Source organism: Rhinopithecus roxellana, chromosome 9, assembly GCF_007565055.1.
Source record: "Rhinopithecus roxellana isolate Shanxi Qingling chromosome 9, ASM756505v1, whole genome shotgun sequence".
Lineage (NCBI taxonomy): Eukaryota > Metazoa > Chordata > Mammalia > Primates > Cercopithecidae > Rhinopithecus > Rhinopithecus roxellana.
Window position 1 is genome coordinate 140,414,720 of NC_044557.1, and position 26,932 is coordinate 140,441,651.

Here is a 26,932-nt window from a genome sequence, read left to right on the forward strand (position 1 = left end):
ACAGTCCTAATCTCTATGGTACTTTTAATATAGTAGGGGCGAGAAAGATTAATGGGATAATCACATGTTTGAGTATATGGTTACAGGTTGCAGTGAGTGGTATCAAAGGAAACATACAAGTGTTGAATGAGAGAGACATCAGACTTAATCAGGAGGACAGGGAAAGCCCTCCTGGAAGAACAACATTGGGCTACTGTCTGAAGGATTAATGGAGTGAGCTAGGCAGTTGTAGTAATGCAGAGAAGCAGAGGACTGAAAGAAGAGAGAAATGCAGATATAAAGGCCTTAAGTTAGATATAAAGCTTAGAATGGTCAAACAACAGAGAGTACAGGTGTAACTCAGTGCATGGAGCAAGAGGAAATTGGTAGGATTTGCAACTGGGGATACTACCAGGGCAGATTCATGTATCGCGTTTCAAGTGACATTAAAGATCATGGTCTTCTTCGAGCAGTGAGAAGCCACTGAAGGGGAATTACTCTGATCTGATCTGAATCTTCAAAATATCACATTGGCTTCAAAGAAGAGAGAAGCATGAAAGGAGTAAAAGAAAAATTGGGGAAAGATTTATTTTGTCCAAATGAAAGATAATAGTTTGAACTAGAATGGTATAGCTGAAAGGATAAGTTGAATACTGGAGAGAGAGTTAGAATGAAATAAATTGTACTCAGGAATAGATTATGGATGAAGGAGTGAAAGAAGGAGGTCATATGATGGATGCTGCTGACAGTAATAGAGCAGATGTCTCAGGTTTGATTGCTTCTAAGAGGTAGACACCATGTGGACTACTGAGTATCTGACCACCAGATCTTAGCTTCAGAGAGCATTGTAATTCTTAGTCCTCTGTTTGAGGTTGGAAGGAGAATAGATGTACTTTTTACATCACCCATTTTACTAAATTCATACATTACACTTCCTCATGTTAAATGGTTGGACATAGCTCTGGGTCCAATCAGGAAAGGGATAGCAAATGAGTCTGTAATTACAGCACATGAGTGTAAATCCTGTGATGGGCCACCCAAAGAGGGAGATGTTGACTCTGTTTGGGAGGTCCAGGAAGGCTTACTGGAGGAGGTGGCATGCTGAGTATGCAGGAAGATCAGTGGGAATTTGTTACATATTTGTGCAAATCATTTCTCCAATCAGATTATAAGCATGCTTTGGGGAGAATCATGATATATACATGTCTCCACTACATCCTAGCCCTGCTGTGAGCTCACCATAAATGCTTCCTAATAATTATTTACCGGAAAAGAGAAGTAAAGTTTCTTGGGAAAAATACCTCAGATCTTTCAAACTAAATGTACCACTGAAACTTCCTTTTTAGACTATGAGTTTTGTATACATTACTCCACAGCTTGATTAGTATGGGTAACTGAAGTTCTTTAACTTTTCAAACGGAAGATGAAAGTGAAAATTTTAAGTTGATAATTGTGCAAATTATAGCTGTTAGCTCACTTACTTGAAGAAGCAAACTAGATTGTATAGTCCTAAATGAATATTCACATGTGTTCCCTTTCATTGGCAGGGAAATGCCTTTTTTTAAACTCACAGAAGAGACTTTCAATTTAGACTTCATTTCATATTAATTTCCTCTGTTCCCTTCCCTGTAGTTTTTACTTTGTTCTATTCAGTGTAACAAATTTATGCTTAGATTGTATTTTTAAAAATTGAGGATCTGCTTAACTTTTAAGATTTTTATAGTATAGATATTATGGACCTTATGGAAGAGTTTGAGAAGTGACTAGATTGCCAGATGTAAAAATCTAAACTGTGTCTCAGTGTTGAAATGTCTAATAGTCTGTGACAAAATCCACCCAGTGTATTTTGAATGTGTGTTTTTTTTTTTTTTTTTTTTTTTTTTTGAGACTGAGTCTCGCTCTGCCACCCAGGCTGGAGTGCAGTGGCCGGATCTCAGCTCACTGCAAGCTCCGCCTCCCGGGTTCACGCCATTCTCCTGCCTCAGCCTCCCGAGTAGCTGGGACTACAGGCGCCCGCCTCGTCGCCCGGCTAGTTTTTTTTTTTTTTGTATTTTTAAGTAGAGACAGGGTTTCACCATATTAGCCAGGATGGTCTCGATCTCCTGACCTCGTGATCCGCCCGTCTCGGCCTCCCAAAGTGCTGGGATTACAGGCTTGAGCCACCGCGCCCGGCCTGAATGTGTTTTTATTGTTTGAATTTGCCAAGTAATATGTATGCATGGCACGAGGATATTATAACTTAAATAATTAGAGGGGTGGACCAAAAAATTCAAATCTGGATCTTTAAACATGGGTCTGCACCTCTAAGGACTACATGTTGGCGGGACTGCTGACTTGCTGCTTATAGTTTCTGCTAGGAGCTTATATAATCTATGCATTTTTGCTCCCTGTTTGCATCTAGTAATCATCTTTAATCAGCTTACTTCCCTGTAGGGGAGGATTTACTTCTGTTTCTGTGTTGCTGTTTGCAACTTAAATTGTTTTGCCTTTAAGTTTCTTGTAACTCTTCTATCATTTAACCTTAAAGGCATTATTTAACATACAACAATGGTGATTTTAAAAAAATCAAACTATCTCATATGTCAAGGTCAAAAAGTACTATTAAAAAACAACAAAAATGCTTCTCTGACATTTTCTCATAGTGGGTATACTATCAATTTCTTTATATGGCATAGCACAGATCCACTTCAATAAATGTAAGCTGATTTTTCGTATTAAAAATATACTGAATTTTTAATGTTTGAACATAGCTCTCAAGAAACATTTCCCTTGGAATTGAGGAAACAGCAATCAGAACAGCAGCAGCAATGAATGAAGGAAGAACCAGTGCCCAGACCATGCTAGAAAACCAAACAAATGGCTCTCAGCAAATAAGCCAAAACATGTCCTGTAATTTATATTTTATGTGTGGGCAGGGACCGTTTCAGGCACACTTACCTTTGCATCCTGAGTGCCTGGCACAGAGTAAGTGCTTATATTTATATTTATGTGGAATTAACTAGTAGGCAATTCTACAGTAACTTCATTTACTTATTTAGTACATTCATGGTCTTCATGAATAAGAAATAATACCATTGGCAATAGCAGTTACTGATTTGGGGGATGCTGCTGAATGACTATTTGAAATGTTTCTGTATGGTTGACTGATGCAATTTACTATACATAACAGAACATCATTTTCTAGAACTAGAAATTTTCTGTTGCAGATTACAATGTCATTATTGAATAATCTACAATTATCCAACACAGGTCATTTCCATACCTTTCATTGTTTTTTTTTTGGGGGGGGGGGGGTTGGAAATAAAACAAATTTCTTTATGACTTGTAATAAAATAAAATGTTTAAGCCCAAATAACTGAAATTGGAGGACACACATCATTTGTTGGTGCAGTATCTTCAATTGCTCAAAAAAAATTGCAAAGTGAAATCTACATTGAACCATATAGAAAAGTGAGGTAGGACCCTTATAAAGTACCCTCGTAAAAGTAATATGGACATGACATAAATACGATCAAATCAATTCTAGAAAACAGAAGTCAACTGCAAAATCAAACTTACGTTTAAGTTTGTAAGAAAAAAGACAAAACTTCATGTCCTGATTTCTTCAGCAGAATTCTTTAATAATCAAAATATAGGCAATGTTTTGTATGACAATATGCCAGCTTTTGGTTGTCACAAAAATAAGTTAATATACATAAACTCAGTTACTCTTTCCTTCAGCTTCTCTCTTGAGAATAATGCTTAGATCTACAAGAGGAACCACAGAAGAGTGTCTGTGATAATGAAAGGATAATGAACCATATTAAATTCCAGAATTATTAAAAGCAGAAGAGAAAGATTTTCAAATAAATGAGATACCCTAAATGAAACTCAATCATCTGTTTTCATTTAGCAGAACAACAATAAGTGAACACATAACAGGATAGAAAATTATGATTTTTGCACACATTTACATATCACATTCCAAAGCATTTCCAGACAGGAAATATTTGTACCACCTTATGATGGTTAATTTCATGTGTCAACTTGACTGGGTCATGGGTTATATATTTGATAAGACATTATTCTAGGTGTTTCCATGAGGGAGTTTTTGGATAAGATTAACATTTATTTATTTATTAATTTGAGACAGGGTCTTGTTCTGTCACCCAGTCTAGAGTGCAGTGGTGCGATCTCAGCTCACTGAAGTATCAACCTCTAGGACTTAAGTGAACCTCCCACCTCAGCCTCCCAAGTAGCTGAGACTACAGGGAGAAGCCACCCACGCCTGGCTAATTGTTTTTAATTTTTATTTTCACTACTGATGGGGTCTCAAGATGTTGCCCAGGCTGATCTGAAACTCCTAGGCTCAAGCAATCCTCCTGCCTCAGCCTAAGTGCTGGGATTACAAGTATGATCCACCGTGCCCTGCTGAGATTAACATTTAAATCAACAGACTGAGTAAAGCAGAGTACCCTTCATAATGTGAGTGGTCCCCATTCAAGGAGCTGAAGACCACAGTAGAGCAAAAGGCTGACTCTCCTCCAAACAAGAGGGAGATCCTCTTGCCTTAAAATGGTCTAAACTGGGGCATCAGCTATTCTTGGTTCTACAGCAGCTTCCAGTCGTTGGATTCAAACTTGGCATTGGCTCTGCAGATTTTGGACTTGTGAGTCTCAGTAATTGCTTCAGTCAACTCCATAAAATCCGTCTCTCTCCTATTGGTTCTATTTTTCTGGAAAGCCCTGACAAATACACACCATGTAACCATATTCTTCCATGCAGTTGAGCCCTGACAGCTACCTGTAATACTCTGTGTCCTCCTAGTCAGTAACTTCGGCCATTCTTCACAACTATTGTATTTTTCCTGAACAATTCTTAAGCATTTTACTCCATCTCTTTACTTTCAGCAGCCTCCTATCATGTAGGTAACACAAATGCTATGGGACAAGAAACCACTAAACTTTAAAATCCCCAAACCTCCACACTCCTCTATGATTTCCTCATTTCTTTCTGTTCAAATAAAGAAAGTAACTTGTCTCTTGCCCAAGGGTAATCCAACCAGTTGTGCTCTGTGTCCAGTTCCTTCCTTCTTCCATGTTTAGATACTTGCTGGGTTTATCATTTTTTTCTCTCTCTTTTTTGTAATTTCTCTTTATATATCACAACCTTTTATGAAATCTAAGTGTGTTCACTTCTCTCCTATCACTAAAATAAACAAAAAACACAAAAAGCCCTCTTCTTTGGCAGCACCTTCTGTTCTGCTCACTATTTCTCCCCTGCTGATAGCCATGTCTTTCAGGTCATTATTTGCAATTGTACTCTGGCCCTCTTTATCTGAATGCCAAACTAAATGTTTAAGGTACCAAGGCAGGAATTCAAAAAAATTACAAAAATAAAAGATAAAAACTTGAGACGGAGTAGGGCTCCCTCTTAGCTTCTTCTGGGCTGCTGAAACATGGCAATTTTTTGAAAATCTTGAGTCCCTTCGAGGGAAATTACAGGCACCTAGCTGGCCTTGAAAAGTAAATGCCCATTAATCAACAAGCAGATAAAGAAAATGTGGTATATATGTACCATAGAATACTACTCAGCCATAAAAACGAATGAATGAATGGCATTCATAGCAACCTGGATGGAGGTGGAGAGTATTATTCCAAGTGAAGTAACTCAAGAATGGAGAACCAAATATCGTATGTTGTCACTCATAAATGGAAGCTAAGCTATGAGGACATAAAAGGATACAATGATACAATGAACTTTGGGGACTTAAAGGGTGGGGGGGAGGAGAGGGTAAAAGACTACACATTGGGTAATGTGTAGGCAGGTGATGGGTGCAACAGAATCTCAGATTTCATCACTGAAGAACTTATTCATGTAACCAGATACCACCTGTTCCCCCAAAACCTATTGAAATTTCAAACAAATAAGCAACCTAATAAACAAGAAGATAATAACAGTCTCCAGCAAGCCAGAGTTGCAAAGTATTTTGGTGGTGGCACCAGTATTCTTTAGGGTCTTAGGGCCACCAAAATTCCTCAACCAGACTTTCTATGCCTCATTCTTTCTAGAACCCACTGTACTCGGGTTCTGTCCCCCTAGTTCTGCTGAAATGGCTCTTACTAATATCATTAATAGATACTTATGTCAGTAGCATACTTAATTTGTTATTACCTTCCTTTAAACATTTTCTTTCATTGGCTTCTCTGATGCTTCAGTGTTCCATCTTTTGAGCTGCTGGTGTTTTCCATTTTGTTCTTAGGCGTTTTCCTCTCATGGAATAATTTCAGCCCATGTGATCTGATTCCCGTTACTCCAACTTCAAGTCCTTTTATTTACTGATGGCTCCCAAAATGTACACTTCAGCGTATCTCTATCTCTTAAACTGCAGCCTGTATGTCTCTCTTAAACAGCAGATTTATACACCCAACTATTATATTTCTCCTTCAGGATATTTCAATGGAAGTTCAAACTCATCTTCTAGAGAAATGGCTTTCTATGCTAATCTTAATCTCTGCTCCGGCTCCCATGTTCTCTAGCTCAGTAAATGGCACTGATATCCTCACTGAGGCTCATGACTGAATCCTCAGCACAGGACTTAACCTCTCCTACCCTATACCATAAAACAAATACACCATCAGTTCCTATAGATTCTACAATCCCAAAATCTCTAGAATCCTACCAGTTTCACCTGGTAGCTAGGCTACTGCCTTTTAAATGAGTTTGAGTTTCTTGTCTTCTTTTTTCTCCTTTCTAATCCTTTATGATGCAACTTGAAACATAAATTAAATGTAAATTACAATCTTTAGCATAAGATTGCTCTTTAGCATAAGAATTTTAGCGGCATAAATTCAGTGGCATCTTGTGGCCTTCAGGATAATGTGTAAGCTCCTTCATGTGTCATAGAACATCCAGCTTGATGTGACTTGTTTTTACTGCTTCAGTATCTCCTCTCATCTCCTTTGTAACCACAGAATGTTGATAGGGTTTCCATTCTTCACATGTGCAGTTACTCTTGTATTTGAGGGCTTTTGCCACGTAGCTTTGTTTTCTTTTTGTTTTCTCATTCAACTAAACCTTGTTTTAGATCTCAACTTAGACATTGACCTCATATGAAAAGCTTCTCCTAACCTCTAAATAGGGGTTAGGAACTCATATCACATGCTGCTTCAGATAGTTATTTTATGCAAACCACAATTTTTCCATTTGTAAAATAAATAGGATGATATCACCTACTCTACAGGGGTGTTGTAAAAATTAAAGGAGAAAATGTAAAGTGTTAGCAGAGTGCCATAGCTCAGAGTAAATAAATTAATTAAATCTCAGTAAATATTAGCTCTGATGATGATCTTTATGTTTATTATGATGATTACTAAGAAATATTCTTTTATGCATTCTTATCCACTATTCACAAAAACACTCAAGTTCCTTGTGCATAACTGAAAGCAAATTTCTGATCTACTTGAAACTTTCTTCAAAAAAAAGAAAAAGTACAAAATAGATATATCAATTCTTAAATCTCATTACCATCAAACCAAACATCTTCCCAAAGAAAATTATTATGGGCTCATGATTTCTTTTTCTTTTTTGTGATAGAAAACAGATAAACTCTACTGTCTAAAATAGTACAGGGTTTCTTGTTAACTTTCAGAAGGATATTTTGTCTTGGATAGATCTTACTGCTGCTTACATTTCATCCTCAAATTAAAAGGACACGTGTAGCTGCTCCAGAATCTAGACACAGATGTGCCTGATTCTGCCAGCCAATCTTTCTCCCCTGTATGCCCTGTCTCTTCTCTAGGGAGCAGCTTCTGGGTAGGGGGAAGGAGTGGCTGGAAGCAATGTATGAGATATTTACTACAAATTTTCACCCAACAGGGTTCTGTAAATTGTATCTTTAAGATTAGGAGACGATGTATTTCTCAATAATAGCTTAAACCACAGCTCCCACTCATTTTCTGTAATTGCAAAACCCAAGGAACCCTGAAAAACAAGTATTCTCCTAGGTTTGGTGTCAAAGCTCAATTGAAAACAAAACTGACCTGAACTGACAATAGGACATTTATAACTCCTTTTAATCCCATTTAGTCTGTGACTATTGATTCATGTTACTACAAAAATCTTTGAGGGAAGAGAGAGACTCTCTCATATTGTTTTATATTGTTTTATACTCAGAAAAGGAAAGAGAAGCGAAACTAAAGGCAGGTAGCCCGGCGCCTAGGAACCAGACCGAAACCAGGCCTGGGCCTGCCTGATCTAAGCCTGGTAGTTAAAATTTGACCCCTGACCTAGATTCCAGACATTGTATGGAAGGACATTGTGAAACCTCCCATCTTTCTGTTTCACTCTGACCACCGATGCTGGCAGCCCCTTCCATTTACCCTCTGGCTAGCTCAATCGATCATGACCCTCTCACATGGACCCCCTTAGAGTTGTGAGCCCTTAAAAGGGACAGAAGTTGAGCACCTGATGAGCTCGGATTTTAAGACTCTAGCCTGCTGATGCTCCCAGCTGATTAAAGCCACTCCCTTCACTATCTCGGTGTCTAAGGGGTTTTGTCTGCAGCTCATCCTGCTACATCTTAATAGGTTTCAATCCAAAGTGCTACTCTGACTTTTCTGGACTTTTACATGAAATACTCAAATTCTGAACCCTATCCGGCCCCAAGGATTTAGAATAACATATTGCGGATGTGTCATTTTTTTCACATCCTGACTGTCATGGCAGATATATAATAGGTAATACTTGTAGGTTTCAACTTCTAAAGAAACAGCCCACCCTAGTTTAAGTAAAAGAGGGGATTCATGGAAGGACACTACAATTACATGTAGAAATATAAATGCACAATTCTGGTGATTCTTGCTTAATATCCATTAGGAAGTTTTGGCAGTCAGGGAAAATTGTTGGCTACCTTCTCTCAGATTCCACCGCACGAAGAAAACAAGGCCTTCCGCAGCTCTAAGCTCTGATACTTAAGTTCAGAGAAAACAGAGGTCTTTCTTTCTACGTTTGGTCATGGAATACGACCAGGCTTCTGGCATATGCCCAACTTTGGGTAGTGTGGCAGAGTTTATCAATGGCAAACACCAACTTAACCTCACGGGTAGATGTGGAGGTGGAACAGCCACCGCCACCCCACCAAGGAAATTTCAGCTAGTAGATGAAAACTCAGATGTCCTCCGAAAGATAATGGACCATAGAAAAGAAAAACATGCATAGTATTCATCAACCACTCTGGTAAAACTAGGAACAGAGAAACGTTTTTGTTTGTTTGTTTTTTACGTATCGAGATTTAAAGTTCTTACATTATAACTCAACATAACATATCATTACATCTTATGGAAAACCAACTTACTGAATCCTATTTTTTTTAATACTTCAAATCAGAATGGTCAGGCATTTTATTGCATAATTGACTCATACTTTACTCTTTTTAAAAATAATATTTCTCCACATCCACTGATAGATGAATATGCCATCTGTAATGTTAAAGGTTTCTCTGAAAAACAAATCATTCTCTGATGTGACACTAATACGATATTTCATCAATTAATAGTTTTACTGACTGAAATATTTCAAGCCTATGCCTAGCTAATGAATTTAATAAAACTAAATTTGGATATTGGTGCTTCAATGGTATTGATGAATATATTTCAATTGTAAAAAGATGAAGGGAAGTAATTCAAAAAACAAATGTAGGCACTGGAATTACATTTTGATCGTAATTACTTCTGCTCTCTGTGAGCTAAAGGAAACCTAACCCAAGCATTTTATTCATTAATAAGTAATTCCATATCAGCAGACTGTAGAAATACTTAATGTAATCACTTAGAAATAATGAAACAGTAATAATCACGAAAAAAAAAATAGAAATCTGGGAAGATCCTAAGATTTCTTTACTTCATGTTTTCTGCAATGATTCCATTCCATACTGGTCTGTTGAGCTTTCACAACACCTTCTGTCCAATTGTTCAATTTGCCCTTCATTATATGCAATCTGATATTATCATTGAGTCTAATACTGAATGCATATTATGTTTTCCATTCAACTTGAAAATTCATTTAGGTAAACATATTACACTTCATTTATATTCTCTCCTCAGTGCCTATTATGAAATGCACACTAGGCATTAAACAAAACTTGAAAATTGAATTGTTAAACCTTGTGAGTTTAACAGAGTTAACAGAGAATCAATGGCTAATAAGTTTCAGGAGACCTAGGGTTAATTCGTTTAACAATTTATACCTGAGATTTTTGTCATCATAAGCTACCAAATTTCCAAAATATTTCACTCATCTATATTCCAATAACATATCTATTAAATCAAGTAGATGAAGTGTTTACCTAGAAACAATATAAATGTCTTTTCTAGAATTAAGTTGACCCACTATCAAACATCATTGCAAGTTTACAGTATTATTAAGAATTTATATGTGTGATGTAAATATACTATATTATTCTATTCTTTAATGTGGACTGGGGGTGATGTTTTCTGAAATAATTGTTTCCTCTACTATATTCTTTTGCTGCTGTCAAGAATGTAAATGTAAATCACATTTCTGAATATGTTTCTTTCTCATTTACTGACTTTTAGAATGGTCCAATGCAAACTGAAGAACTCAAATTTCTTGGCAGAAAAGATTCTTTTCATCTTGTCTATCTTTATCATGTTCTCTGACTAGTCTATTTTACTTATAATAGTAATATCAAAATTTTACTCTTCTCCAAGTATTCTAACTATTTTTTTACTGGAGAATTCTTTTTTAAATATTTTTCTCATCTATCAACCTGTGCTCAAATATTAAGTTAACATCTGCAAATTCCCTCTAACTCACTTGCAATAAAAATAAGAAAAGCTTAAAACTGTTGAAAAGTCCATTTAGCAATAACCGTTTTTAAGCAAAAGATAACCATCCACCCAAATGTCATTCTTTGAAGATGTACCAGCCCCTTGCACATTAGTTCTCAGATCTATTGTCTGTTTCCCTGCATATTTTAGGCAACCTTGATCACTGAGTTCTGGCTAAAGTTAGCTACTGAGAAACTGCAGGACCCTAAAGACTGGGACACAGACACAGAGTTAATCCACCTCTTCCATTTATGCTTAGAGTTGCTTTTCTGGAAGCAGCTTTATCTCCCCATGGCCTCAACTCACCCTGGGCAGCCCATTTATCTGTGGTTCTGGTCACTGCCATGCACCTATCTTGGAGATTCAGTAACCTCACCCCAATCTGACAACCCCAGCTCTGGGTTGGGATACTGCCACTTCTATCTTCTCACCCTCCAGACATAGAGCTAGCATCAGCTAAATGATGCTGTTAATCTAGGAATTACCTTAATAGTCACTGCTTGCCTTCAGCAAGTACCTATTCAACTAGTCCCCAGAATTCAAGTCCTCCTTTTGGACTATGTGGAATGAGCTCTGTTGTTTTGAACTAGACCCTGACTCAGACACATTATCAGCTGGTACATAAAAAGGCAATTTTTAAACTGTGATCATATACTTTATGCTATTTAAATAATATTAAATTAAATTAGTTTAAATTTAATAAAACAAAATCAAGTAGAAATGAAAATCTCAGTAACTCTGCTGAGAATCAAATATTTGTATCTTTATCATAAGAGATATTATTCTCTTAGAATATCCTTGTGAAGATAGGAATGAATTGTAATTAAGACAAGAAACTTCAGCTTTAAAACTATATGTTTTATTTCTTTATTTATTTTTGGTTGTTAGAGACAGGCTCTCACTCTGTCATCAAGGCTGGAGTACAGCAGCATGATCATAGCTCACTATAACCTCAAACTCCTGGATCAGGCAATCTTCCCATCTCAGCCTCCTGAGTAACTGGGAATACAGGCATGCACCACAATACCTGGCTAATTCTTTAAATTTTTTGTAGAGATGTGATCTATATTGCTCAGACTAATCACAAACCCCTAAGCTCAAGCCATGCTCCCACACTGGCCTGTCAAAGCGCTAAAATTACAGGAATGAGCTACCGCGCCCAGCCTTACTATGTGTTTTAATTGTAGATATTACCTGATCCATAGACAAAAACCTTCGCTCTCTTGTAGGCTCACTTCTATTCCAGTCACCTTCCACTTCAATCACCTCCTTTTTCTTTTGTAAATTTGTCAGTAATTTAACATGGCAAAAATCGTAACTTTTTTATTCTCTCCTGCCAGCAGTTTAACATCCTTTCTTATAGTAATTCTAGATTTAAGTGGAGTCACTGATAATTGCCACCAGTTTAACAGGGTTTCTTATAGCAATTCTATATTTAACTGGAGTCACAGATAATACTACTCCCATACCAAGGCACCATTCCTGAGCTCTTTATAAGGTTGCATTGCATTATATGTTGAATTGTTATGATGAGGCTTGTTATCAGTTAAATTGTAATATGCAGTTTGCTTCTGTTTTTCTTACCAGTGGTTAACAGGTGACATATTGCATAAGTTCTTTCATATTTGAGAAGGTCTGACTATTGTTCTGTCCATGAAATACTTGGTCCTATAGTTTGGGTATTTTTCCCCAACAAATCTCATGTTCAAAGGTAACCCACAACAACATTGGAGGTAGGACCTGGTGGCAAGTGTTTGAGGACAGATCTCTCATGACTTGGTGCTGTCCTTGTGATAGTGAGTGAGTCTTTGTAAAATATGATTGTTTAAAAGTGTGTGGCACCTCCCTGGTATTGCTCCTCCTCTCACCAGATGAGACATCATGTGCTCCTCCTTCACCTTCTGCCATGAGTAAAAGCTACCTGAGGCCTCACTAGAAGCTGAGCAGATGTGAGAACAATGCTTATACAGCCCATAGAACCATGAGTCAATTGAATTCATTTTCTTTATAATTACCTAACTTCAGGTGTTTCTTTATAGCAATGTAAGAACTGTCCAGCACACTTGTCTTATGATAGTCTCTAGTAACATTTCTACAAAATGTTACAGAATTTCATCTATTGTCTTCTGACATTGGATGTTGCTATGAAAAAACTAATATCAGGCTAATGCTTTTCTTTTGCAGTTTAAGTTCTCTCTGAATGGAATTCTACACATATATGTGCATATATATGGCACACACACGCACCCCCCCCCACACACACACACACCTGTTTTGCTCTTTTGTTCTGCAGATTCTGCTCTCCTTAGTCCAGATAAATTGTCTTTTGTTATATCTGTATTTCACTGACTGAATTCTTTAAATCACAGACATTATTTATTCTATGCAAAATTTTCTTGAAAAACTCTTATGTTGCAGGAAATCAGGGACCCTGAACAGAGGGATCAGCTGAAGCCATGACAGAAGAACATAAATAGTGAAGATTTCATGGCAAGGTATTAGTTCCCCAAATTACTACTTTCATAATTTATTACACCTGTCTTTACTGCAATCTCTGAACATAAAATGTGAAGATTTCATGGACATCTATCACTTCCCCAGTCAATACTCATAATTTCCTATGCCTGTCTTTAATCTCTTAATCCCATCATCTTTGTAAGCTGAGGATGTATGTTGTCTCAGGACCCTGTGATCATTGTTTTATCTATACAAATTGTTCGTAAGCATGTGTGTTTGAACAATATGAAATCTGGGCACCTTGAAAAGAACAGGATAACAGCGATTTTCAGGGAACAAGGGAGATAACCATAAGGTTCATCTGCAGAGCCGGGCAGAACAGAGTCATATTCCTCTTCTTACAGAAAGTGAATAGGAGAAATATCGCTGACTTCTTTCTCTCAGCAAGGAATAGCCCTGGGAAAAGAATGCATTCCCAGGGGGAAGTCTCTAAAATGGCCACTCTGGGAGTGTCTGTCTTATACAGTTGAAGATACGGGTTGAAATACGCCCTGGTCTCCTGCAGTGCCCTCAGGCTTGCTAGGATTAGGAAATTCCAGCCTGGCGAATTCTAGTCAGACCAGTTGTCTGCTCTTGAACCCTGTTTCCTGTTAAGATGTTTATCAATGACAATGTGTGCCCAGTGGGACATGGACCTTCATCAGTAATTCTAGTTTTGCCCTAGCCTTGTGATCTCCCTCTGCCTCCCTGCCCTTGTGATCTTTTATTGCCCTCTGAAGCATATGATCTCTGTGACCCACTCCCTATTCGAAACCTCCTCCCCTTTTGAAATCCCTAATAAAAACTTGCTGGTTTTGTGGTTTGGGGGCATCACAGAACCTGCTGACATATGATGTCACCCCTAGAGGCCCAGCTGTAAAATTTCTCTCTCTTGTACCCTTTCTCTTTCTCAGACCAGCCAACCCTTACAGAATATAGAAAAGAACCTATGGTGAAATATTGAGGGCTGGTTCCCCTGATATCCTTATATTGGCTGGAATTATCTAATACTTTAATTTTTACCATTTTACTATTTCAAGCATTTTTCTATACCCAAAGCTCAGTTTTTCATTCCAACTCATTTCTTGCTGTTTCTAATTTATTAGTTTTGAAAAGCTATTTTACATATTCCCTGATGTTGGTGATAGCCTCACATCTCATTTTAAAATTTTATAATTTGTATTTGAGCTCTTGTTTCATTCTGTTCAAGTTTCTTAAACTTCTTAGATAGGTCAGAATGTTTATCAGGCATTTGCTTTACTTCCCTGCATTCTTCCCTACTCAGTTTTTCATTGTCTTTTCTATTCCATGTTCTTTCTCTTTACTGTCATTATGTTTTATGTTTTCTATTTTGGGGTATTACTGGCAATTATTGGGACTTTTCAGACTTCCCACTTTTGAGATATAGGAACAGGGTTAGGACTGTTGTTACTCTACCACAGAATACTTTCATGGTTCTCAGCTAGCTAGTGTGTGTATGTGTATGTGTGTATATGTTTATTAATATCACTATTTTATGTTACTGTTGTAATTGTTGGCATGCTATTTTTATTGTTTGTCAGGGTTTAGGTATTGGAATGGGAATTTCTGTATGATAGCTTTATACTGCCCTCACTGCCTGGAATTCTCACTTCTATAATTTTTAATGTGGATATTTTTCCATTTTGCTACAAATTTATCAAGACTTGAACAATTTGTAATTCACAATTATAGGCCATAACCCCTGGTATTTAAAAGGTATGTAATAGACTATCAATACATGGTTGATGTATAAAATGAATACATAAACACAGTATCTAGCCTCTAGAAAAGTAGAAAAGCTGAAACTGAAGTTCAACTAACAACCTTCATGCATGAATGACACTAAATCAATCAGAAACTTGAAATCTCTCTATATATAGTTGGATTAAATGAATATTCTCTTGCAGTTTTACAGAGTGGTGAGAAGAAACTATATCCCTCATATATATGTTTAATTGTTATCATAATGGTTACATGGAGTAATTCAATCTGAAGTCTTCCTTGTTTAAAATAAAATGTAAATTCCCTTGGGCAAAATAAAATTCTAGCTTCATTTTGTGTGAGACAATACTATCATTTTTTAACATTCAGTTTTGCTGACAAAAGGAAATAATATCCAAGCAAGTAAATATGTGATGTGGGCTAAATATTGCTAGTATTCAGTGAAAATGTTACAATATAAAAATATGTATTTTCTTCTTTTGCTTCATAATATTACTATTACTATCACTATCAATATTTCCCATTTATATACTATAACCACATCTAATTAATCATTGTTATTGAAGTCTGCCACAATTCAAGTTCCTAGAACATACCATCTACATCATGAATTAATGTTTTTTATTTCTTAACCCATTTCCCATTTGCCCCAAGAATACTCTTGTCTCTAATCCTAATGTAACATCATATACATTTCTGTTACATTAAGGTTAGAGAAAAGTTCTGTTTAGAAATAACTCCAAGAACTTTTTATATTTTGTTTTCACATTGAAAATCAGTCAGATTTGCTTCAGTCTCAAAGAATATGTTTATGTAAAATTAAATCAGCACTGACAGCAAGCTGCATTTTTTTTCTAAATGGGAAATGAGTTAAAATTCTCAAAACATAATTCAAAGCTGTATTTTGAGGGTTAGCACTTAGCATAATAAATGGTAATATTTCAAAATATGCTACATATTTATATACCCATCATTACTGTTGTCATAATTCAATTGTCCCCATTACATCAGGATAAAATCCAAACGACTTAGCTTTCTTTGAAGGACTCCCAAGATTTGTACATTCCTACATCTCAAATATGAATCTGATCATATCTTCTGCCAGGCCCATTCATGGTGAGCTGCTTTCCCTTTGCTATGTAAGCTATGTGTCTCTCACTTCTGGGCCCTTGAATGTGTTGTGGTTTTACTTTGAATATATTCTTTTCCTGTCTTCATGCAAGAGGAAGACAAGAAAGAAGAAAAAATTTTCCCATATAGCAAACTTTCCTTACCCTCTCCCCATAGCAAAGTTCTCCATATAAAATATGAATAAGAATAGATATCACAATGGATGAGAGGGAACTTCTATTCCTAGAAGTAGGGCAGAAAAATACTCTGACAGACTCTTCTATAGAAAAAATATCTAAAAATGCCAGATAAAAGATAGAAAAAGAATAATTTAAAATAAAACTCTAGAACGTGGTCACTTGATAAAATCAGCAGACATTTGAAATTTCATTCTGAATATGGAAGAAAATCAACACAATTTTACAGGTGAGCTTTATCAAACATTAAAGGAACAAATAATTTTAATTTTAAACAAACAGTACTGGGTATACAATGAAAGAACATTCTCCTGAGTCATTTTACAAGACTAGTAAATTTAGTTTGATATCCATATTTAATGAAGACTGTACAAAAAATGGAAATGTCAGGTCAGTTACCCTCACAAACAGATGCAAACATCCAAAACCAAGTATTAGCAAATAGATTCAGGTAAGCATAAAACATGAGTAAATCTATCTTCAAAATGAAAAACTGATTTTAACGTTAGAAAAAATAAAGTTAATCTCATTAAAATGTTTGGAGGCTGGGCGCGGTGGCTCAAACCTGTAATCCCAGCACTTTGGGAGGCCGAGACGGGTGCATCACGAGGTCAGGAGATCAAGACCATCCTGCCTAACACGGTGAAACCCCGTCTCTACTAAAAAATACAAAAAAACTAGCCGGGCGAGGTGGCAGGCGCCTGTAGTCCCAGCTACTCGGGAGGCTGAGGCAGGAGAATGGCGTAAACCCGGGAGGCGGAGCTTGCAGTGAGCTGAGATCCCGCCACTGCACTCCAGGCTGGGCGACAGAGCGAGACTCCGTCTCAAAAAAAAAAAAAAAAAAAAAAAAAAAGTTTGGAAAGAGTCTTTGATCATGTTGAAGATTAAGGAAAGCACTCCTTTATGAAAAAAAAAAAAAATTTAACTATAAATAGAATTAAACTTCTGTAAACTCATAAGTCTCCAGCAAACAGAATACTTACTGGAAAAAAGAAGCTAGCATGTCACTATCAGGGACAATACAAGGTTGTCTCCTATAACCAATTTTATTTTACACTGTACTAAACATTCTATCTAGCTCAGTAAGGTGAGAAAAATAAGTACAGGTTTGCAATAACTGGAAAGGAAGGAACAACTGGTTTTTATTATTTTTATATTATAATTATGGAAAAAATACAAAACGAAATCTCCCAATACATTTTTATAACATCAGGTCTCTCTATATATGAAATCAGTATATAAAAAATATTTGCATTTTATTCAGTAGCAATAAAATCTATGCAAGTACCTAACAGGGAAATCACAAGAAAATCTTTGTATGGATCATTCCCAGCTGATTAAATTACAAAATACCATACTATAGTTGTGACATTCAGTAGACATTCTGATTTCTACTTCTTTGCTTCAATTTTTGGCTTATAATTGATATAACGAATGAAATTCACTTATGATTCTACTTCTCCACCATGAATTCTACTCAACGCCAGTATTCCAATGTCTTTTTTGCCTACACAAGTTTTCTGCCTAAAACTTTGTTTTTATTTTCTTAACAAGTTTCTACTTTTGAGATCAAATTTTCTTCAAAGCACCTTGGCTTTAGGGGCAGAGACAAAAAGGAGTTCTTAAGAGTATTTCATTATTGAAACTGAACCTACCAAATCCCATTATTTAAGCTGCAGTTTCAGCTGTATAGCAAACGATGTGGACTGTAATTTATTTCAGTACTAGTTTCTTCACATCTTCAACAATATATTTGTTGATAAAATGCTAGTATGTCTGCATATAGCTTCTTACATTATTATTTTAACAGAAAGAATGTGTTTCCCAAAATGGCGTTCTGTTTCTTGGTTATTTAGAAAGAAATCTCAAAAGGGTATTTTAGTATTTATCATTATGTTTAGTTAAATTTTGTGAAGTACTAATTGAGCATTAAATGACTTTAAATATTACTTAAAAATTATAGAGGTTTATCTTCATTTTATGAATTCTGAGTTAAAAGTAATCTGAATACTTATTTCATATTTCACTCACTAATACCTCAAAGCATCATGTAAAGCTGACTTTATATTAATCAGGTAGCTATAAATAAATATTGCAAGTAGTCATTATTTGAAATGTCATATGTAACTCAACATTTTCAAGTTTTTTATTTTGAGTACTTAATGGGTCACTATTTTTTTTACCTCTTAGTTTGATTTATTCAGAGCTCACACGCGATGGAGGTGAAATGAGAACTCCACTATTTTACCTTGATCCTTTGCTTGCTTTTAAAAGATTAGCATTATCTTTAATCTGTTTATTGTTTTGAGCAATCCTTGTGAATCTTTTGTTCATTTTCTGTGAGTTAGTTGTCTTCCAACTGCTCAATAACAGTGGTAGGACAAAAAAATAACCACTGGATTAGTCCCAGTAATGGAACTAGGTAACATGTTAGCCTGACTGGGTGCATGCAGGTGTAACTCACAGTTGCAATCCAGCATTGGTTGTATTTGGAATTAAAAATTCAAACAAAAACATTTCTTTTTTTGTTTTTTTTTTTTTTTTTTTTTTTTTTTTTTTTTTTTTTTTTTTTGAGACAGAGTCTCGCTCTGTCGCCCAGGCTGGAGTGCAGTGGCCGGATCTCAGCTCACTGCAAGCTCCGCCTCCCGGGTTTACGCCATTCTCCTGCCTCAGCCTCCCGAGTAGCTGGGACTACAGGCGCCCGCCATCTCGCCCGGCTAGTTTTTTTGTATTTTTTTTTAGTAGAGACGGGGTTTCACAGTGTTAGCAGGGATGGTCTCGATCTCCTGACCTCGTGATCCGCCCGTCTCGGCCTCCCAAAGTGCTGGGATTACAGGCTTGAGCCACCGCGCCCGGCCCAAACAAAAACATTTCTCCGTGAATATTTCTCTATGATTGTCATGTATTGTGACAATCCCCAGATGGTAGGGATAATCTTGACAGGGCAAAGTAGGGTTGGATTGTATGATTCCTGCAGCAATCATTTGGCTTGTCTAGGCAAACATTTTAAAATTAAATGAATAAAGAAATGAGTAAAGATAACAAATATATACACAATGGAATACTATTCAGCCATAAAAAATGAAATTATGTCATTTGCAGCAACATGGATGGAACTGGAGATCATTATGTTAAAGTGAAATAAGCCAGACCCATAAAGAAAGACAAATATTGGATGTTCTCACTCTTTACGTGGGAGCTAGAAGAGATCATCTCATGGAGGCAGAGCAGAATGACAGACATCAGAGGCTGGGAAGCATGTGTGGGTGAGTGGGAGGGGAGGGAAGAGAGGTTGGTTAATAGGTACAAACATAGAATTAGATAAAAGGAATAAGTTTTAATGTTCAATATCAAAGTAAGGTGACTGGTTAACAAAACTTATTATATAGTTCAAAGTAGGCAGAAAAGAAGATTTGGAATGTTTCCAACAGATAGAAATGATAAACACTCAAAGAGAAAGATATACTGAATACCCTGGTTTGATCATTACACATTGTATGTTTGTAGCAAAATATCACGTATACCCCATATTTATGTACAAATATTATGTGTCAATTAAAAAGTTTAAATAAAAATATATAAATTGCTTCTACAGAGCCTAATAGGCATATACTTTCCAAATCTATATTATAGGTCTACTTTTCTAATGAGTTGTAAGAAGGCATCTCTTTGTGAGACCAGACTTCTTCATCGACACTTGTTTAGGTACATTATCCTCTCAATATCCAAGTTTGTGTTCTGCTGAATAACAAGTAATCTTGGAATATAGCACCAATTTTTATTTCCTTCAATACTGGGGGAAGGGATGACCACCAAGAAATATTATTGCTGTGTAGCATTCTTCCATATCCTGAACATTCTGACGTGCAAACTTTTCAAGTACAGTTGTACATGACTAGCAAATGTTTTAGAAATTGCCATTTATTATTTAACAAATATTCATTAGCTATAAATACAATTTACCACAAATTACTATATGGTTCAGGACAAAAATGTAAGATTTGAAGTCATGTTGGGCAGATTTTTGAATTAAGGCTTCACCACCTCCACCTGTGAGCAGGTATTTTATGTCTTCCAGCTTGCTCCTTCATCTGGAAAATACTTCTCAGTGTCTGACCCTCAGTAGACACTCACTAAATAAAGCTTTCCTTTTTTTTTTCTTTTAAAAACTCTTTAGCCAGTAGTGGTGGCTCACGCCTGTAATGCCAGCACTTTGGGAGGCAGAGGCAGAGGGATCACAAGGTCAAGAGATCGAGACCATTCCTGGCCAACATGATGAAACCCCATCTCTATTAAAAATATAAAACTTAGCTGGGCTTGGTAGCACATGCCTGTACTCCTAGCTACTCGGGAGACTGAGGCAGGAGAATCGCTCGAACCCAGGAGGCAGAGGTTACAGTGAGCTGAGATCATGCCACTGCACTCCAGCCTGGGCGACAGAGCAAGAGGCTGTCTCAAAAAAAAGAAAGAAAAGAAAGAAAGAAAAAAAAAAAAACTCTTCATAGACACTAGAGGTAAGGCACATTTTTAGTCCGTATCCATCCATTTCTCTCTCCTACTGACTCTGTAGTTGTCATTTGTGGTTTTTTGATTTCTCATGCAGATGGACACATTTGTGGATGGGTGGTTGTGTGGACACTCTGGATGGAGATGGAACTCTTCCATGTGCCCGAGGGAGCACCTTCACTTTACACTGCACGTGCTCTAGCAGGATGGAGTTTATTAACGTATAGTGTGGATTGATGGCATTATTTCTTTAGGAATTAGAAAATGTCATCAGAGGCAAAGTTATTCAATTAAAGAAAACGTATCTGCCTATATATTAGACTAAATGTTAGGAATATATAAAGTATTTGGTAAAATCAATTCCGTCTATAAAAAGAAAGGGGATTAAATCTGTTTGAGGGGATAGCTGATATTATATTTATCAAGAGATAAATTTAAGATACAGTAAGACATTACTAAGATATATGTATATATCTTTGACTTATTAGTTTGCGTTATATAAAATTTCAGATTTCTAACAATCATGATTGAATATATTGGCAAATTTCTGGTGTAAACTAATATGTCATAGTTCTGGTGATAGTCTTTCTTGGAAAAAGACATTTCAATTATGTGAAAACCTTTGAAAAGAATAAATCTCAAAAGTAATTATTTGCTCACTAAAATGTGGGTTACAGTCCATAATTTGATAGTTCAGAATGGGTTCTATTTCCCTGGGCAAATGAGACAGCATCAAGAGTATCTTTTGTGTTCCTTATCCACCCATTTTATTTCCTTAGAATAAGTCTAATCATTTAACTTCCAAAATGGAATGCTTTTGAGAGTAAAAGAATAACTGTTAGTTGTCAACGTGGATTTAAAATTCTAAACTGGAACTCTACAGAGCAAAGCTTGTTCATGATAATTCTCCTTACCATTAACTCAGGAGCTTCTCTACAGTGCCTTGTTTCTAAAATACTGGAACAAACGTGTGTTGATTCTAATTTTATCACACTGGATTAACACAGGATCCAACTGATTCACCCAAGGATCATTTCTGTTTTTATGGAATGATCCAGTTTGCCTAGATCTGAAGTCTCATTCCTTCATATGACATATTTGTTTTTGCCCTCACTGATGGTTCAACAACAGAAATGTGATTGTCAGAATTAACTTTAATTAAATATTAAAACAAGTAACATCTATTTCTTGCTGTTTCTACTTCAATATTGTTATTTTTATAATAAAATCTATTTTAAAATAGTGTACTCACTTAAATACAGCAGTTGCATCTTCCTGTATCAGTAAATCATCAGCAATTTTTAAATGTATCAGAAATACTAAAGCCAAAAAAAAAACATAGAGTAAATATAAATTATTTGTTCAACGAATTTAACAATTTGCATTTCATGTTATTTTCATCATCTATATTGAATTCTTACTCCATAATGTTCTTTTCTGTCTACCTATTCTCACCACTTTATAGTCAGTTTCCTGTATTGTTTCTGTCTCATTTCCCTAATTTTTAAATATTGGGAGGCCTCAGAAATTAACCTTCAAAAATCTTTCTTTTTTTTTTTCTCCACACTAAGTCCCTGCAGGATCTAATACATTTTCATAGCTTCATGTACCACCTAATGACAACTTCCTGGACTCCAGAATCATATGTCCATCTGCCTCTATGATACATCCACTTGGAATTGACATCTTGAAATTTTTAGGTTCCAACTGAGTCACTGCTATTAAATCTCCCCGTCCCAGTTGAAGATTTATCCTGACACAGATTTATCCTTCCTAGTGGTGGTTACCGCTGGTCTACACTGCTCAGGCTAAAATCCATGCTGTTTGATTTCTCTCTTTCTTTCATACTCTGTTTCCAGTGTATTAGAAAATTCTATTTACTCCAACTTTAAAATGCATCCACAGCACTGTTCAAAATAGTCAAAAGGTAGAAACAATATGTTGTCCATTAACTGATGAAAAGATAAATAGCATGTCTTGTATCCAAACAATGGAATATCATTCTGTCATTAAAAGGAATTAATTACTGATATATGCTTCAACATGGATGAACCTAGAAACATTATTCTAAGTAAAGGAAGCCAGTCACAAAGGCCACATATTTTATAGTTGGATTAAATTAGTAGAAAGCCATTGACCTGAGACTGTCCCATACTTTGAGTCTCCAAGGAACACTCCAAAATTTATCTTGGGAATATACACATTTTTGTAAAAAACAGTCAAAAGTCAGCCAAAGACAAATAGCTGGTCATAGACCATGCCCAAATAAGGCAAACGCCTAGCTGTAGCCAATCGGATGATTCCATTAGTTTGCCTTTGCATTTGGCCTATAAAAGCTTGTTGCTCATGCTGCTGGGTGGAGCTCTCTGAACCTCTCCTAGTTCTGAGTGCTGTCTGATTCATGAATTGTTCATTGTTCAAATAAACACTTTTGAATATAATTTGTCTAAAGTTTTTCTTTTAGCTGTATAATTCCATTTATATGAAGTGTGCAGAATAGGGAAATTCAGAGAGGCAGACAGCAGATTAGTGGTGCCAGGGGAAGGAGAGGAGGAGGGTATGGGAAATTACTGCTTAAAGGGTACGGGGTTTTCTTTTGGAACGTGTAAAGTGTCTTGGAATTAGACAGAGATGAATGTACTGAATGTCACTAAATGTCACATTTTAGAATGATTTGTTATGTGGATTTTACCTCAATAAACAAAAACAAAAAATGTGTGTCCAGAAATAAATCACTTCTTATTACTACCAACTGTAATCACCCAATGGGTTCTTCTTTCTTGCTGCAGAAATAAAACTAATTTGTAAGACTGTGATATTGCAGTAGAGAAAGAGTTTAATGACTGCAGAGCTAGCCAAGTAGAAGGATTAGAGTTATTACTAAAATCAGTCTCCTTGTGAACTCAGAAGCTAGAGTTTTATTATAATTTTGTGGGCAGAGAGCTAGGAAATGGGTTCTAGTGATCAGTTGGGATGAAATCATAGGAACATGGAAAAGAGTCACTGTGCATTGTCTGCCTATGGGTGGAGGCCACAGGACTGGTTGAGTTATGAGTCATGTGTCCAGGTGCGGTGGTCAACTGTCAGAATATAAAAGTCTGAAACAGCACACCTACATCTTAGCAGAACTCAAGCCCCTTCCATAATCCTACTCTCATGGCTTTTCATTTGTCATACAAAGGTGGTTTTGTTCCAAGCAAAAAGGGCATTAGTTTAAGGAAGGGACTATTATTCTTGCTTCAAATTTAAAATCTAAATTCTTTCCATCGTTATCTTGGTCTACATCCTGGAATATGCAAGAACAGCCAGCCTATGAGGCTAGATGTAACGTAGAGCCAGCCACGCGAGATTCCTCATACCATTGTAATCTTTGCAAAGGTGGCTACAAACCCAGGACCCTGGTTCAAGATACTCTCTTCTCTCCACTAAGTTATAGTGATAACTTTCTAACTTATTTCTTAGTAAGAATGATACTATAAAATTATGGGATCATTTCACTCTTAAGTTCAAAACTTTCCAGTAGCTTTTGTACCTTTCAGAATGAATATCAACATCTTTATGTGACTATCAAGACCCAGGAAGATCAGCCTCTCCGTTGTTTCACTGACCTCTGATATCTTGTCTTATTTCCTCTCCTCCAGCCAGAAAGGTTGACCACCTTTCGACTCTGTGAAATGAGACAAGAAACCATCTCAGGGTCTTTGCAGTTGCTGTTTCCACTGCCTAGAATTCTTGCTCTGCTCAGATATATTCATTTTTAATCCATAGCTTCCTTCTGAAATAATCTTTTCAGTAAGGCTACTCCAGGGAGAATCAAAACCCCTGTTCTCCTGCCCACACAACCGTTTCCCTGTTTGACTTTATCTCTCAACATTTGTCAATAATGTGTTACAAATTTTTATGTATTTATCTTATTGCTTATACCCCTTTCTCTAAAATAATGCTCCATGCTTTTTTAAAAACCACAGATTTTTACCTCTTTTTATCTCTGATGTAAACACTACCTACCACACTGATAGACATCCAGGTGTCATTCAAAAATGGATAAATATATGAGGCCTTTAAAATATATTGCAATACTGAGCAAAATTAAAGAGGTCAGACTTACTGATTATTAAATTTAACAAAAAATTACTTTTACTGTTAAGTTTTAAATGCTGGTTTTGTAAATTCTGCTGTAAATCATATTAGAAGATATTCTAAAGTCTCTTATACATACAGCTAATTCATTCTGTGCCTCACAATCCTGTTTTCATAGCAGTGTCAGCAGAAAAGAACTGATTGCTATAGATTTTGTTGAACCTCATTTCCAATTTCTGATTAAATTGCTTTTATTGAACTTAATTGTAATGCAAATATGAACTAGCTGAGAACAATAACATGGTCAAACTTGAACAAAAAGTGTTCACAAGACCATGCTAAAATGTAAATTGTATGGACTCAAAGTATGTGCATTAAGATAAGCATTAGATCAAAAAACCACTGTTATAACATTTTCTAAATTCAAGGTTGATTTAATGCAACTCCAAAGCAGACTATGGTGGATGTTTATATAGGAAAATTGATTTTAATTAAGAGTTTAAATGATCTCAGGATAAACAGTATGTGTTCTGGACCTTTTGAGTTGGAAGAAAGGGTTTTGAATCTCGTTTTATCCCAGATAAGGAACAATCCATATTTTCAGCTTTCTAAATTATTGCACACATTTTATAAAGGACCAGTCATAGAAACCCTAATTATATAAGCATGAAATATGGCTATGTCTTTGACTATTAAAAATTTTATTTAAAATATGCAAAGACTACTACTAGTCGTAATGCCATAAGCAGTGCACAGGCATCTTATAATACTGCAGGACAGGTAGACTGACTGATTGAGGTCCACAAGTAAGTCTCATTTGTATCATATTTGTAAACTACTATGTCATCAAATCCTATATTGGACTAGCCTGTGTTTAAAAAAAATCTGATGTTATACCTTCCCTCTGAGGGCCGTGGTACTCATATAAAAGCTTAGGAAAAGAGAAACAAAGAACTCAGACCATCTACAGACTGAGTAATTGAAAGAAAAGGCTGGTGGTGTGCTCTGTTGACAGTGCTTGTCTGGGATTCCCTCAGCTGCCTTTCAGTGACCACATTTCAGTGACAGGACTATACATGTGCCATTGTGTCTCCAATAAAGCTAATTATTAGCCTGCAGAGCACCATGACAAATACAATAGATTTGAGGTTTCAATGAAACTACAGCTAAAGGGTTTAGTTGTTTAAAACACACATTGTACATGTTCTCTAGTCAATGTATTAAAAGTTGGAGATATAATTTTTCATTCAACATTAGTTTACACTTATCCAAATGTAATTTTCTCAGCAATTTAGTAGTGCCTTATGGAATTGGCCATGTAATGTGTTATGCATGAGGAGCTGACACTCTGTTATAAAATCCATATTCTCTATTTTGTATAAGAAATGAACATTTATTTGCGGTTAAGGGACTGACGCAGAAAAAGCAGCCAGGCCAATAATCAAAATACAGACATTTCTTTATCAATTATTTGAGGGTGTTGCAACATGCAAATGAAGCAGCCACATAAAAACATATTTATTTGTCACACTATCAGATTTTTTCTTTCTTAGGGCTCATCACTGTTTGTCAAAAATGTGTTTAACAAAAAAGATGTGTTTAACAACAGCAACAAACTGTGTTAAAGAAAAGCTATATCTTCCTCTTTGTTCCACTTGAGGCTTTGATCTTTTCAGAGTTCAAAAGCAAAACGAAGTTGACTGTCAAAATTGAATGAAATGTGCTCAAATACTGAGGAAGTCATAAAAAAAAAAATTGGTTGCAGACTTCCTGTGGTTGGAATGGCTTTGAAAAACGTTGAAGGCAATTGATGTTATATTTATTACAGCAATATTCTGCTCAAAATTTACATAGTTCTTTGTCCATTCTACACTAAAACTTAAATTACACAACTGAGAATGAAGGCTTGTTTGGGATGCACCTAACACAAAAACGGTAATAGGTGTCATCTCTCGGATTGGCTATACTCTATTGATAGGTAATGGCATTTTG